This window comes from Triturus cristatus, chromosome 6 (genome assembly GCF_964204655.1).
Source record: "Triturus cristatus chromosome 6, aTriCri1.1, whole genome shotgun sequence".
Taxonomy (NCBI): Eukaryota; Metazoa; Chordata; class Amphibia; order Caudata; family Salamandridae; genus Triturus; species Triturus cristatus.
The window spans coordinates 43,666,007-43,681,548 of NC_140589.1; the positions used below are offsets into that span (position 1 = coordinate 43,666,007).

At 50.6% G+C, this 15,542-nt stretch overlaps 1 protein-coding gene across 1 annotated transcript in view; it reads left to right on the plus strand.

The window, feature by feature from the left end:
• The window catches only part of KIF6 (kinesin family member 6), a 1,720,339-nt gene that overhangs the window by 529,081 nt on the left and 1,175,716 nt on the right, over positions 1-15,542 (plus strand). The window lies entirely within an intron of this gene.

Below are 15,542 nucleotides of genomic sequence, written 5' to 3' on the forward strand. Positions count from 1 at the left end.
ATATATCCCAGAGTCACCCACCACGTCTGCGGAGCCGAGTAGTCAGTTGGTTCCCACACATTCAACAGGCATCTCCTTGCTTCAGGCAGCAGCGCGACACGCGTAACCACTCGCAGGACCTCGTGCACACCACGCCAGAATCGCACCACCTTCGGGCATTCCCACAAAATATGCAGAAAGGTCGCCAAAGCACCACACCCACGCTTACACAACCCATCCGCAGCATAGCCCATACGCAGAAGCCTTGGCCCCGTCATGTAGACCCGGTGGAGTATCTTAAGCTGGACGAAGCGAAGGCGAGCCGGTATGGCCACCTCCTTCGGAGAGGCCACCTCGTCGTCCAACTCCAGCCCATCGGCGACCCAAGCCTCTCGGAGGCCAGTCAGCAAGCTCGAGCGGTCATTGATCAGTTTTTTGTAAATAAGTGAGATCGTGCTGTCTATCTAATCCTTTGATCATACCCTTTAGGGTCTTGTTGAATCTCTCAACAAGCCCATTGCATTGTGGGTGATAAGGGGTGGTGAACTTGTAGTTGACACCACATTCCTTCCACATAGCTGTCAAGTATCCTGACATAAAGTTGGTACCTCTGTCAGATACTACCTCCTTAGGAAACCCCACTCTGGAGAATACTCCCAGCAGGGCCCTGGCCACAACAGGAGCTGTAGTGGTCCTAAGGGGAATTGCCTCTGGATACCTAGTGGCATGATCCACTACCACCAGTATAAATCTGTGTCCAGATGCAGTGGGAGGATCCATGGGACCCACTATGTCTATTCCCACTCTTTCAAAGGGGACCCCCACCACAGGTAGTGGTATTAGGGGGGCCTTTGTTGTGCCACCTGATTTGCCACTGGCTTGGCAGGTAACACAGGAGCGACAAAACTCCTTTGTATCTTCATTCATATGAGGCCAGTGAAAGTGAGGGACAAGTCTGTCCCAGGTCTTGTTCTGGCCTAGGTGTCCTGCTAAAGGAATATCATGGGCCAAGGTAAGAAGGAAGCCCCTAAATTGCAGAGGTATGACCAACCTCCTGGTTGCACCAGGCTTGGGGTCTCTAGCCTCTGAATAAAGGAGCCCTTCATCCCAATACACTTTATGGGTACCTTGAGCATTCCCAGCAGCCTCAGCAGCAGCCAGCTGTCTGAGGGGTTCAAGAGAGGGACAGGATAACTGAGCCTGCCTCAAGTCAGCCCTTGAAGGTCCCCCTGTCCCCAGAAACTCAACCTGATCAGGTTCAAGCTCTTCAGGGACAGTTCCTTCAGGGTCCTCTAGATCAGCTTCCTGGGAAGGCTGATCATCACTCTGAGGCAGGGGGGAAGGCACAGCCTTGACCCTCCTGTTCTTCTTCTTGGTAGGTACTTGGTCCATTGTTCCAGGATCCAAGACCTGAGGTTCAGTGAGGCACTTTTTGGCCTGTGACCTGGTCACAGCAAGGACATGTGATGATATACCTAACATCTCTGCATGAGTCCTGTACTCCACTTCTGACCATAGAGAACTCTCTAGGTCATTGCCCAACAAACATTCTACTGGGAGGTCTGCACTAACCACAACCCTTTTGAGGCCAGTTACCCCTCCCCATGAGAAGTTAACAACTGCCACACTGTGTGAAGTAGTGGCATTGCTGGCATTGGTCACCAGGTAGTTCTCACCTGGTATGTACTGTCCAGGGTCCACAAAGCCTGGTGTCACCATAGTGACACTGGCACATGTGTCCCTGTAGGCTTGAGCCACTTTGTCATTAATTAAAGGAGTCTGTCTGTACTTGCCCAGGTTACTGGGGCTCACAGTCAGGGACAAATCAATGTCCCCATCACAGATCAAGACTGCCTGTGTCAGGGTTCTGTCTAAGTCAGAATCTCCTTCAGTTCCCATAGTGATTCCCACTACACCCTTTGTCTGGGGACCAACACTGCTAACAGTAGTACTGGGAGCAGGTGCCTTAGGGGCAACAGTGTTGGGGGCTCCACCCTTTTTGCAATCACTAGTCCAGTGAGTTGTATTTTTACAATGATTGCACCAGGGTTTCTTCTGACCTTCTTTCTTCTTCTTGGACTGTTGGGACCCACCCTCCTTAGCAGTAGTTTGGGGCCCTGTTGAAGACTTCTGGTCTTTAGGTTTCTGATCTCCACCCTTTTGGTCTGTTTTCTTCTGATCACCCCCTTGGCCCTGGTTCTGGTTCTTTTGCTTAACCCTGGTTCTGACCCATTTGTCTGCCTTCTTTCCCAATTCTTGGGGAGAGGTCAGATCAGAGTCAACCAAGTGTTGATGCAGTTGCTGGTTTTGACAGTTATTTAAAATCTGTTCTCTCATCATCAAATTATACAATCCTGTAAAATCAGATACCTTACTTCCCAGCAACCAACCCTCCAAAGCCTTAGTGGCACATTCAATGTATTCAGACCAGTCCGGAGTCTGTGTCTTTTGGGTGTCTCTGAACATTAACCTGTACTGCTCAGTGGTTAAGCCTAACCCATCAACTAGAACACTCTTCAGGACTCTGTAGTTTCTGACATCCTCTTCTCTAACAGTGAGGAGTCTGTCTCTGCCTCTTCCTTCAAAGGAGAGCCAGAGGATTGCTGCCCACTGATCTTCAGGAACCTGCTGTACTTTGCAGGCTCTCTCAAGAGCAGTTATCCACTTGTGGATGTCATCCCCACTTTTGTAGGGGGGCACAACCTTAGACAGGTTTCTATTGTCGAAAACCCTATCTTTGTCCTTAGGGACAATGCTGCCACCAGTGGGTATAGACCCACTCTCTTTATGCTGTCTAGCCTTGCTAAGTTTCTCTTCCATCAGGGCTACTTCTAGCTCCTGCTTCCTGATCCTCAGCTGGGCCTCTTGCATCTTGGCCTCATGTTCCCTCCTCTGAGGGGTGGTCATCCTTCTCCTGGAGTGACCTTGAGAGCCTCTAGAGCCATGGGAAGCATTGGAGTCACCTGAGCGATTCCTTTGCCTTCCAAGCCCTGTGTTAAGTCCACTGGGGAGATCCAGTGGGTTGAACCCACTGTCAGTCCCCAATAGCCTTGGTTTAGCTGGGCCAAGTATAACACTTGGCACTGGGCTAGTTCTCCCTTCATCCTCACTACTGTCAGTATCCTTTTCACTCTCATCCTCTGTGGTAGGCATCCCATCTAAGGGGTGACTATTGGGAAGGGGTACTTCAGTGGCATCTTTAGAAGGGGGGCCTCCTGTTCCTGTCCCTAAGGGGGCTAACTGGGAAGCTTTCTTGAGTGCTCTCTGATTCTCATCATTCTGTAAGAGCTCTCTGAGCTCAGCAGAGTTTGGGTTCTTGGGCTGTTTAAGGCCTCTAAGAGTTGCCAAATGCCTGAGCTCATTCTGATTAAGGGTAGCAAAGCTGGATGGTGCCCTCTGGGGGTCACTCTCAACAGAGATGGGTACAGTGGACCCCTCTGCCCCGGCCATTGCTCTTAAGTGTGGGTGGATGTGTTGCAATCTACCTACACTTGGGTTTACCTACTAAACCTATCTAGTAGTTGTAGTCAGGGTGTGCTACTCCCTTTGCTCTACAACAACTAAGTTCAGTAGAACTTATGTATATCTAATCTTGTTTTATATGTACCTACAGGTACCTATGTGATCTTTCAATTGGTAACCAAGAGATTACAATGGTAAAACACAGCAAGCTCAAATCCCACCGCTGCCACCAATGTGAGAAGTTGGCCTGGTATATGCTGTTCACTAGTTCTAGTGACCACCTTGTACCATGCCAAGCAACCCTTATGGTGTGGTTGTAAGTCAACCTTTTTGGACTAGCTGCCCTAGTGGTAGCGTAGGCTAAGCAGTCTTTGAGGCTAAACTCGTGATGCGTGTTAAGCAAGCTGTTTTACCAATAGTAACCCCCTTTTATACCAATGAAAGGACACCACACAGATATATATTCAAAATATATATGTATTTATTTCTCAAAGTAACCCCTAGTCTCTTTATGAGCACAGGAGCACAAATCGTCAAACAAGATTATCACAGAATACACAGAAGTTGCACTTTATATGGATAGGCCCTGGTGGCCACTCGAACCATATACTAAAATAGTGGTATAAGTACCACGAACAGAAAAGGGAAAAGGCCTAGGGCCTCTAGAATCGCTGGGCCTACAAGGAGCTAACGTCAGTTAGTGACCAGGAGGTCCACGGGTGGCGTGTGCAGAGCAAATAGTCACACGCGGGCTCCCATAGGTTTCAATGGGTGCGTAAAAAGTACAAAGTTACTGCAAAAGGAATCTTCCGGATGACCTAGGAACTTAAGATTTGGAACACAGGCACTAGAGATGTATTACTACACATGGGCACCGGAGTACCAGCTTTACCTCACCCACAGGAAGCGGGTGCATAGGCCTCAAAGTGCGTCGGGTTTCTTCTATCTGTTCCGTTGAGCCTGGGACAAAGATGCTGCAGGCGGTCGGTCGGGAAGAGATGCAGTGGATCCAAGAGTGGATCGGAGATGTTGAAGACCTGTAAGCAGAGGGGACAGTGTTCACAGTCACTAGCCAGTGACCAGCGTGGCACCAGGTGGGTACCAGGCGATGTCGGGTGCAAACAGGTGATGAGGGGTAGCTTGTCTCCGCAGCCACGTGGTCCCTGAAGGTCGACGACGTCCAGGAGTCGGCTCACGAGCTGTCCCACGCAGGCTCTCGCTGTCGGCGGTGTCGGCGACTTGATCGAAGCAAACAAGCCTTGGCAAAAGCAATTGCAGGAGGATTCGGAAATCAGCTGTTGGTTCTGACCAGCAAGGTCAGAGGGATTGCTCCTTTGGAGGGGAGCAAGGGCCAGTCTGGAGCAACCAGACCAGCGGTGTTTGTTGTAGATTTCGTCGCCAAGATGGCCACTAGCCAGCGGGCCAGCAACCGGTTAGGCGCGTCGAGTGGCAAAATGCAGAAGGGCCCCACGCAGATCGTGGAGATGCTGGAGGGCTCACCTTTGGTGCAGATGCTGCTCGAGGGTTGGGCTTCTCAGGACCCAAAGCACAACTTGGAGGGAGCCTCGGTTGTTGCACTGGTCAGCTTGTCGTAGTCGTTCCAAGATGGCTGGCTCCACGTGTCTCGGTGCCTCCACGGGTCTCCTCTTTTCAGGGACTGTGGATCGGGCGGTGAGAGGTCTGGAGGTCCAGGTCTTGTCAGTCTCTGGGCTCGGGCTCCGGCGGGAGGCGGCGGCAAAGCAGACGGTGATTCGCTGGATGGTGCTTGCGTTAGCAAGGTGGTCACTCCCTGACCACAGGGGAGATTTTCTTCAGTCTTCTGTGCAGCAGAATGTCGAAGTTCCCGTCTTCTTCTTAGTTTCAAGTTGATTCCAGGATGTCTGAAGTCTTAGGACACAGCTCCTACCTTTATTCGGATTCTAGGGGCCGGACTACCTGCTAGGTCCCTCCCTATGGGTGGGACCAGGAAGGGGGGTGGTTACACCCCCAATCCTTTGTCCAGCTCGCCCCAGGCCCGGGACTGGTGTGCCCCAGGACCGGTTTGAACTGGCATATGCCCCGAGGCTCCTTGTGAGCCACAGGCATGTCTGGTTTCTTTCAAGCCCTACCTGACCAATACACAAAATCCTGTCTGGGGTGGTGCATGCACCTCCCCTGGCAGGAAACCCTTTGTCCACACCTCCCAAGCTGGAAGGACTCCCAGCAGCAGGAGGGCAGACTTGTGTCTGTGGTGGCAGCATCCATTTTGTGGAGCTGAGGCTATGTCTGATTTTACCCGGGTTTCAGGTACTGTACATGTCGTGTCCCTCTAGAAGGGTGGAATGCTAACCCCGTCGCCAGAATTGGCGAGGGGTTAGTATTCCAATTCGTATGACACCTTACTCGACATGTTTTGATAAAGCCAAACCAAAGATAGCATTTAACCGCGAGGTTCATAATGCACTTAAGAGTATATGGTATGACGATATCTGGAAACAGTAGAAGGAAGTTGTTCCGACCACTGCAGACAGGCTCAGCTCATGCCAGAGCACCATCTCACATGGAACCAAGCACTCTGCCTTCAGGATTGTTAAGGCCTGCCATAGGAGTGACTCATAGGTTACCAGGTGTCCCATTTAAGGTTAGGTATAGGTATACTACACCTAAGTAAGAGGTGATTACACCAACTTACCCCAGCTGAGTGATCAGCCAGTTGTGTCAGATTGTTAGGCCAAGCCTGGGGTGGCATAATACATGCTGCAGCCCCTGGCAGGCCTTGGGTACACCAATGCCCTGGGTACCTAGTGTACACTGGTACAGGGGCTGACAGGGTGATCCACTTCCAATTGGTTATGCACCTAGGGTGCATAGTTTTAATTTAGTAGAGAGAACAGCAGGCTGGGGGTCTGATTGGCAGGCCCACAGCCTCAATATGTCAAAAACCAGTGAAGCAAAAAGCAAAAATTTGGGGTGACCATAGGATAGCAGACCCTACTCTCCTACAATCCTCCAGGGGGGAAGACTCCGGGATGGAGGCGACGTCTGGGAAGACGGAGCCCAGTGCATGACGGACCTGCAAGTACCGAAAGTATTCACTGCCCTGCAGCTGAAACTCCGTCTGCAGCGTCTCGAATGTTTTAAATCCCCCCCTCGTCCAGAGATCCCCCACTTTACTGATGCCTATCGTGTCCCACTTCTCGAAGCCCTTCGAGGTCCACAGGGAGCCCAACATCTCAGACGCGTACAGCGGTGACGCCCGGGTCAAACGGTCCTTCCACCCCATAGCTGCATTCGCCGCGTGCCATACTCGCACCATGACACGCGTAGGTCCCGTCAGGCGAGCGTCGGGCGCGCCAGAGTAGAGCGCTCGATTGTAGTCGCCACCGGGCAGTAGCATCTTGTCCATTTCAAATGCCGGGTTTAAGGCAGGCCCGTAGAGGCCATGGTTAATTGCAGCTAGCTGGGAGGCCCAGTAATACCGTTTAATATCCGGGAGGGCAATCCCCCCGTCGTACCATGGGAGCATCAACTTCGCCAGGGCAATACGCGGCCTCCCATCCCAGAACAGGCGGCGCTGTAGACTCTCCACCTCACAGAAGTAGCGCGCCGGGACTAAGTCCATAGTGTTCTGGAGAGCGTACAGGAAGCGTGGCAACGACATCATCTTAAACAACGCCGCCCGGCCGAGCGGCGAAAGCGGCAGGCGCCGCCAGCGTGCGACGTCCTCCTTCAAGCGCAGGAGGGGGGGAAGCAAGTTCCGCTCGTAGCGGGCCTCCGGGTCCAGAGTAATGTAGACACCCAGGTATCTAAACCCCTGAGAGGCAATCTGGATCGGACAGCCCCGCGGGAGGACGGGAGCCTCCCCGGAGAGCACATACACACATGATTTAGCCCAGTTGATGACAAGGCCTGAGTTGCGGCCGAATGAGCGCAAAACATCAACCAGGACAATTAGTGATTTACGTGGGGAGGCTAGGTACAGAAGGATGTCGTCAGCGTATAGGGACACGCGGTCCTCGTACTCGGGGGTCCAACGGAGACCACGGATGGAAGGATGCCACCGCAGCCACTCCGCCAGGGGCTCCAAGGCCAGCGCAAACAGGAGCGGCGACAAGGGGCAGCCCTGTCGCGTGCCCCGTCCCAGCTCGAATGGGGCCGATACTCTTCCATTCACCACCACCTGCGCCAATGGGCCCGAATACAACAATTTGACCCAGCTGATGAACCCCGGGCCAAATCCAAACTTCGCCAGCATCGCCCAAATGTATGGCCACTCAAGCGTGTCAAACGCCATGGTGGCGTCTAAGGACGCCAATATGGCCGGCTCCCGCACGAATGGGACACGTGCGAGCACCCCGTGCAAGCGCCGCAGATTAAGGGCCGTGTTGCGATGGGGAATAAAGCCGGACTGGTCTTGGTGGACCAGATCGCCCACCACGCCGACCAGCCGGTGCAGACAGTACTGTTGTCTACTACAGGGAACTAGCAGAGAGTACTGTTGTCTACTACAGGAAACTAACAGAGAGTTCTGTTGTCTACTACAGGAAACTGGCAACGTGAGTAGTGTTGTGTACTACAGAAATCTAACAGCGAGTACTGTTGTCTACTACAGGAAACCAGCAAAGAGTACTGTTGTCTACTACAGGAAACCAGCAAAGAGTACTGTTGTCTACTACAGAAAACTAGCAAGGAGTACTGTTGTCTACTACAGGAAGCTAGCAGAGAGTTCTGTTGTCTACTACAGGAAACTAGCAGAGAGTTCTGTTGTCTACTACAGGAAACTAGCAAAGAGTACTGTTGTCTACTACAGGAATCTAGCAGAGACTACTGTTGTTTACTACAGGAAACTAGGAGAGAGTTCTGTTGTCTACTACAGGAAACTAGCAAAGAGTACTGTTGTCTACTACAGGAATCTAGCAGAGACTACTGTTGTCTACTACAGGAAACTAGCAGAGAGTTCTGTTGTCTACTACAGGAAACTAGCAAGGAGTACTGTTGTCTACTACAGGAAACTAGCAGAGAGTTCTGTTGTCTACTACAGGAAACTAGCAAGGAGTACTGTTGTCTACTACAGGAAACTAGCAGAGACTACTGTTGTCTACTACAGGAAACTAGCAGAGAGTTCTGTTGTCTACTACAGGAAACTAGCAAGGAGTACTGTTGTCTACTACAGGAAACCAGCAAAGAGTATTGTTGTCTACTACAGGAAACTAGCAAAGAGTACTGTTGTCTACTACAGGAAACTAGCAGAGAGTACAGTTGTCTACTACAGGAAACTAGCAGAGAGTACTGTTGTCTACTATAGGAAACCAGCAAAGAGTACTGTTGTCTACTACAGGAAACTAGCAGAGAGTACTGTTGTCTACTATAGGAAACCAGCAAAGAGTACTGTTGTCTACTACAGGAAACTAGCAAAGAGTACTGTGGTCTACTACAGGAAACTAGCAGAGAGTACTGTTGTCTACTACAGGAAACTGGCACCATGAGTAGAGTTGTCTACTACAGGAAACTAGCAGAGAGTACTGTTGTCTACTATAGGAAACTGGCAACGTGAGTAGTGTTGTATACTGGCAACGTGAGTAGAGTTGTCTACTACAGGAAACTAGCAGAGAGTACTGTTGTCTACTATAGGAAACTGGCAACGTGAGTAGTGTTGTCTACTACAGGAATCTAGCAGCGAGTACTGTTGTCTACTACAGGAAACCAGCAGAGAGTACTGTTGTCTGCTACAGGAAACTAGCAAAGAGTACTGTTATCTACTACAGGAAACTAGCAGAGAGTACTGTTGTCTACTATAGGAAACTGGCAACGTGAGTAGTGTTGTCTACTACAGGAAACCAGAATAGAGTACTGTTATCTAATATAGGAAACTAGCATAGAATACTGTTCTGATGGATACATCTGCCTGTGGATTCCTCACCTTATGAATATTCCCTGCGCCAGCATTCCGCAGAATTTTTTCCTAGCACTCCACGCCGACGAGGACGTTGGCTCTGCTCGCGACTCTGCATGACGTCACCGGAGCCATAAGAGAGCCTTGTCGGCGTGATGACGTCAGTTCCCTTTTTTCCGCGCCGTCGACGTGTAACGGTTTTCTAGCACTCCCCATATTTGTGGAGTTACTTTGTTGTTCCTTCTGCTTTAACTGTTGCTAGAAGTGATGTCGTCTTTGAGGATGTCTGGTTTTAAGCCCTGTAGGGAATGTGGGGGTCACATGTCCATCACTGACCTCCATGAAGATTGTTTATGGTGCTTGTCGTCGGATCATGATGTGGAGGACTGTTCCTGTTGCAGGAAAATGAATCCTAAAGAACTTTAAAAACGGGAAGCAAAGTTGTTTCTGGCCAAGGCGAAGAAAGAAGGTAGAGGGTGTAAGCTTGATAAGTCGAAGTCGTCGACTTCGCATACGTCGAAGTCGAGAAAACACAAGGAAAAGAGAAGACCTGGGTCTCTGCGCCGCTCGACGAAGGGTAAGGCTTCGAGGTCGCCTTCGCCTGCCCCTCGACGTCGCCGTAGGGACTTTGTATCTCCTTCGCCCTCTCCTTCTCCTCGTGCGACTCTGGAGTAGTCTCCTTCGCCTAGAGGCACTCCGGCGCAGTCTCCGGCGCCGAGGGATTCACCAGCTTCTGACGCCGAGCCGGTTCAGGATGTTCCATCTTCTGCTGTGCCTGAGATTGAACCGGCGGATTCGGCAGTGGATCCGGTCGTTCCGACTTCGGACACTCCCCGTTTGGATACTGGCTCGAATCCATATCCACAATTCCCGGCTCCAGGGGCGGATCCGTCGCATTTTTTAAATGCTATGTACGGAGTTTTTCAAAGAGCACCTTTCCCATCCAGAGCACCTTCTGGTCCCATGGGTCCGCTGGCATTCAACTTGGGCGTGCCCCAACACTATGCCCAGGCACCCTTCATGCCGATGGCGTCATCATGGCATTTTCCGGCGCCGAGAGTCTCAACGCCATTGATAGAATCCTCGGCGCCGTCTGGTGAGCCTTCCTCTCGGCCTCATGTGGATCTCGTGCATCCATCGGAGCCTCCCTTGACACCCGCTCCGGAGCAGTCGGCGCCGCGTACGATGCCACCAATGCCACGTCTGCGGATTCGTTCACAGAGAGAGTCTCAGAGGCTTTTAGAAGAGGAGCAGTATCATAGAGAGGAAGTAGAGGAGGGCGAGTTGGAAGAGTCTCTGGAGGAATTCGAGGGAATTCAGGAGGTGAGTGGTTTAGATAACTCTCCAGAGTGGGAACTCTCTTCTACAAGGGCTTCACCTCCTTAAGAGGTAGCTCCCTACCATTTGGTGAAAAGGAAAGCTGCGGAGCTTTTGGATTTGCAGTTACCTACTGCCGAATATAAACCAAATTTGTTGACAGAAGTTTTGCATTCACCTTCCTCCATAGTTGAGCCTCTGTTACCCTTTAAGGAAGCTTTGTTGGATCCTATCATCGAGGTTTGGCATAAACCACTCTCTTTGCCTGCTGTTTCTAAGGCTGTGGCTAGAAGGTATAGGACTGCACCAGGGGATCCTGATTTTCTCTCTTCTCATCCATCTCCAGAGAGTTTGGTGGTGCAGGCATCCTGCTCCAAGCAATCTTCAGGTGGTTTTCCGCAGGCCCCAGCTGACAGGGACTCAAAGAAAATGGAACAGTCAGCTAAAAAGGTTTTCTCCTCTTCTAGCATGGCTCGTAAATCGACCAATGCCACTTATCTGTTGGGATGTTACATACATGCTTTGATGGACTCTGCAAACCAATTGGCCCCCAAGTTGCCTGATGAAGAGAAGGGAAACTTTATGGAGGTTCTGTCGGACGCTCCGGCTGCGGCTAAACCGGTTATTCAGTCAGGCCTGGATACGGCTGACTCAGTAGCCAGAGTTATGGGCTCCTCCATAGCCACAAGAAGGCAGGCTTGGCTTTTGTTCTTCTGGATTTTCCCCTGATGTCCAGGCCACTCTTGTTGATTTGCCCTTTGACGGGTCGAAGCTCTTTGGGGAACAAGCATATTCAGCCTTACAACGGTTTAAGGACATCAGAGCCACTACGAAATCCTTGGGATTGCAGACCCAGCCGAGAGGTTCCGGCCACAAGAAATATCAAGGCTTTGGAAGGTCTTCTTTCTGCAACCTCCGTCACCCTTAGCAGCAGCAGCAAAATCTGCTCTATAAATCTTATAGAGGAAGAGCCAAAGGTCGCCAACGTGGTTCTGCTTGCAATCTCTCCTCCTCCTCGTCTGCCTCCCCCGCTCTCTCTGAAAAGCAGCCCTAGATCCCCCATCCTGGATCATGTGGGTCCTGTAGGGGGTCAGCTGTCTCACTTTCTGCAAGGTTCAAAATCGGTCACAACAGACCTTTGGGTTTTAAACCTTGTGAAGAATGGGTACGCCCTTCCCTTTCGGGAATTTCCTTCTCCTTACCCTCCTTGCCAAGGCTTTTGTTTAGAAGACCATTTGCTTCTTCTGCAGAAGGAGGTTCTTGCATCATTACAAAAAGGTGCCATGGAGGTGGTTCCAGAGCGGGAAAGGGGTCATGGATGCTACTCCCGGTATTTGCTGATCCCCCAAAAGGACGGCAGGTTACGTCTGATCCTGGACCTCAGGGTCTTGAATTTTTACCTGAAGCAGGAGAAATTCAAGATGCTGACCTTGCTCGGGTTCTTCTGGCGCTGCAGCAAGAGGACTGGATGGTGTCGATCGACTTACAGGATGCGTATATTCACATCCCCATTCTGAAGTCACACAGGAAGTATCTCCGTTTTACGGTTGGGTCACAGCACTACCAGTTTGCGGTCCTCCCGTTTGGTCTTACTACTGCACCTCGAGTCTTCACAAAGGTGATGGCAGTGGTGACAGCTCATCTCAGAAGGTTGGGGATTCCTGTTTTCCCCTATCTGGACGGAGTCACCAGAGATAGTGCTTCATCATCTGCGGGTAACATCTCAACTGTTGCTCAACTTGACTTTTATAATCAATGTGCCCAAATCTCACTCTCACCTGGTGCCCTCTCAGCGAAACCTGTTCATAGGGTCGGTACTGGACACTACTGTGTGGAGCATTTCCTCCTCCACAAAGGATTCTCGACATTCAGGAGATTATCCCTTTATTCTACAATGCAGTGGTTGTTCCAGTTCTGAAGGTCCTTCGCCTGCTCGGTCTGTTCGCCTCCTGCATTCTGTTGGTCAACCATGCACACTGGCACATGAGGACACTCCAGTGGTGTCTCCGCAGGCAGTGGTATCAGCACAACGGAGATCTCAGGGAGTCAGTAAGGATCTCCAGAGAAGCTGCAGCGGATCTGTCTTGGTGGAGTGTGGAGGGCAATCTGTCTCAGGGAAAGCCCTTCCATCTTCCTCCATCAGTGGCCACAGTGATAACGAATGCCTCTACACTAGGGTAGGGTGCTCATCTGGGGATCTGGAGGTCAAGGGTCTTTGGTCTCCAGAGGAAAGATTGTCTCATATCAATCTTCTGGAATTGCGGGCGATATGTTTGGCGCTCAAGGCCTTTCTCCCTTCCCTTCGTGGTCAGTCAGTTCAAGTCCTTACGCACAACACTACCGCGATGTGGTATGTCAACAAGCAGGGAGGAGTAGGGCCGTACAGTCTCTGCAGAGAGGCTTTGCAACTTTGGTCCTGGGCTCAGGACCATCAGATTTGCTTGATGGCAAATCATCTGGTCGGGGTGCTGAACGTGCGTGCGGACAGTCTCAGTCGGCAGTTCTCCACCAACCACGAATGGAGGCTTCATCTGGAGGTAGTTCGACACATCTTCCGGACGTGGGGGACTCCTCGGGTTGACCTGTTTTGCCACTCTCGAACGCACACTGCTCGTCATTCTGCAGTCTCCAGTTTCTGATGCAGGGGGCGTTGGGGGATGCGTTTCAGTTGAGTTGGAGCTCACAACTCCTTTATGCGTTTCCTCCCATACCCTTGATTCCTCGGTTTCTGAGGAAGATTCGCCAAGACCAGCCCCAAGTCATATTGATCGCCCCGGATTGGCCAAGAAGGGTGTGGTACACAGATCTACTTCACCTCTCTTCGTACCCTCTGCTCCGTCTCCCTCTCAGGGCAGACCTCCTCTCGCAGTCGCAGGGGCAGGTTCTTCACCCCCAGCTCCAGAGCCTGCACCTTCATGCCTGGAGATTGAACGGGGCAGCCTGAGTTCCTTCTCTCTCCCTCCTGACGTGGTGGATGTTATTTTATCGGCCAGGCGACACTCCACCAGGTCCATTTACTCCTACAGATGTTCAAGATTCGTTAAATGGTGTGGAGAGAGATCCATTGACCCTTTAAAGGCCCACTTGTCGAATGTTCTTCAGTTTGCTCTTTCCTTGGCTCAGCAGGGTTGTGCTGTGGCCACGGTTAAGGGCTATTTGTTAGCCTTATCGGCTTTTCTGTGTCTAACTTATCAGCCGTCTTTATTTAAGTCTCCTATTGTTTTGAGATTTATCAAAGGCCTTACCAATAGGTTTCCGCCTACTCCCTTTGTTATGCCCCAATCGGATCTTAATCTTGTTTTAACCTTTTTGATGGGTTCCCCTTTTGAACCCCTTCATAGCTGACCTTTGAGGCTTTTGTCTTTTAAAACAGTCTTTCTGGTAACCATTACCTCAGCAAGGAGGGTGAGTGAGCTTCAGACTCTTAGTTCAAAACCCCCGTTTTTGACCATACATGCTGAAAGGATGGTCCTCGGGACCAGGGCTGCCTTTCTGCCTAATGTGGTTACTCCCTTTCATCTGGGGCAGTCCATAACTCTCCCTGTGTTTTATCCTCCCCCTCACCCTTCCAAGGAGGAGGAGAGACTTCACCGCCTGGACCCTAAAAGAGCGGTGAGCTTTTACTTGGACAGGACAAAGGACTTGCGTTTGGAGGATCAGCTCTTAGTGGGCTACGTTGGACGCACAAAAGGCAAGGCTGTTCACAAGCGCACTCTATCCAGGTGGATCATCTTGTGCATCAAGATCTGCTACGCCCTTGCTGGTAAGGAACCACCTGAGGGTATTAGAGCTCATTCTACTAGAGCCAAGTCTTCCAACTCTGCTTTAGCCAGAGGTGTTCCTGTGTTGGACATTTGTAAGGCAGCGACCTGGGCCTCCCTCCACACTTTCGCAAAGCATTATTGCTTGGATTCCGAAATGAGGAGGGAGGGCCATTTTGCGCGCTCTGTCTTGCAGGACTTTTTGGTATAAGAAAGGTGGACACCCTTCTCCGGGAGCGGGACTGCTGTGGGAATCTATTCATTTAAGGTGAGGAATCCACAGGCAGATGTATCCATGAGAAGAACAAGTTACTTACCTTCGGTAACGCTTTTTCTAGTGGATACAGTATCTGCCTGTGGATTCCTCACTGACCCACCCTCCTCCCCGTTGTCCACCTTTGTATACCTTAAAGGATGCCTTATTTGGCTTGTTGTTTTACAATGTATTTTCTTTCTATCTGGTACATTTATAGGAAATGCTGATGTTCTTTAGCTTTCCTTTTTGATTTTGTACTGTGTATATTGGTTCAAATGTTGTGTACTGTGTATACTTTGAATCTGTTGTCGGTCCACCTGTTCGCCTCGGAGGTACGGAAAAAATGGGTGGAACTGACGTCATCACGCCGACGAGGCTCTCTTATGGCTCCGGTGACATCATGCGGAGTCGCGAGCGGAGCCAACGTCCTCGTCGGCGTGGAGAGCTAAGAAAAAATTCTGCGGAATGCTGGCGCAGGGGATATTCATAAGGTGAGGAATCCACAGGCAGATACTGTATCCACCAGAAAAAGCGTTACAGAAGGTAAGCAATTTGTTCTTCTCTTCTACAGGAAACTAGCAAAGAGTACTGTTGTCTACTACAGGAAACTAGCAGTGTGAGTAGTGTTGTCTACTACAGGAATCTAGCAGTGAGTACTGTTCTCTACTACAGGAAACTAGCAGCATAAGTAGTGTTAACTATTACAGGAAACTAGCAGTGAATAATGTTGTCTATTACAGGAAACTAGCAGTGAATATTGTTGTCTATTACAGGAAACTAGCAGCGAGTAGTGTCTATTACAGTAAACTAGCAGCGAGTAGTGTTGTCTATTACAGTAAACTAGCAGCGAGTAGTGTTGTCGGTTACAGTAAACTAGCAGCGAGTAGTGTTGTCT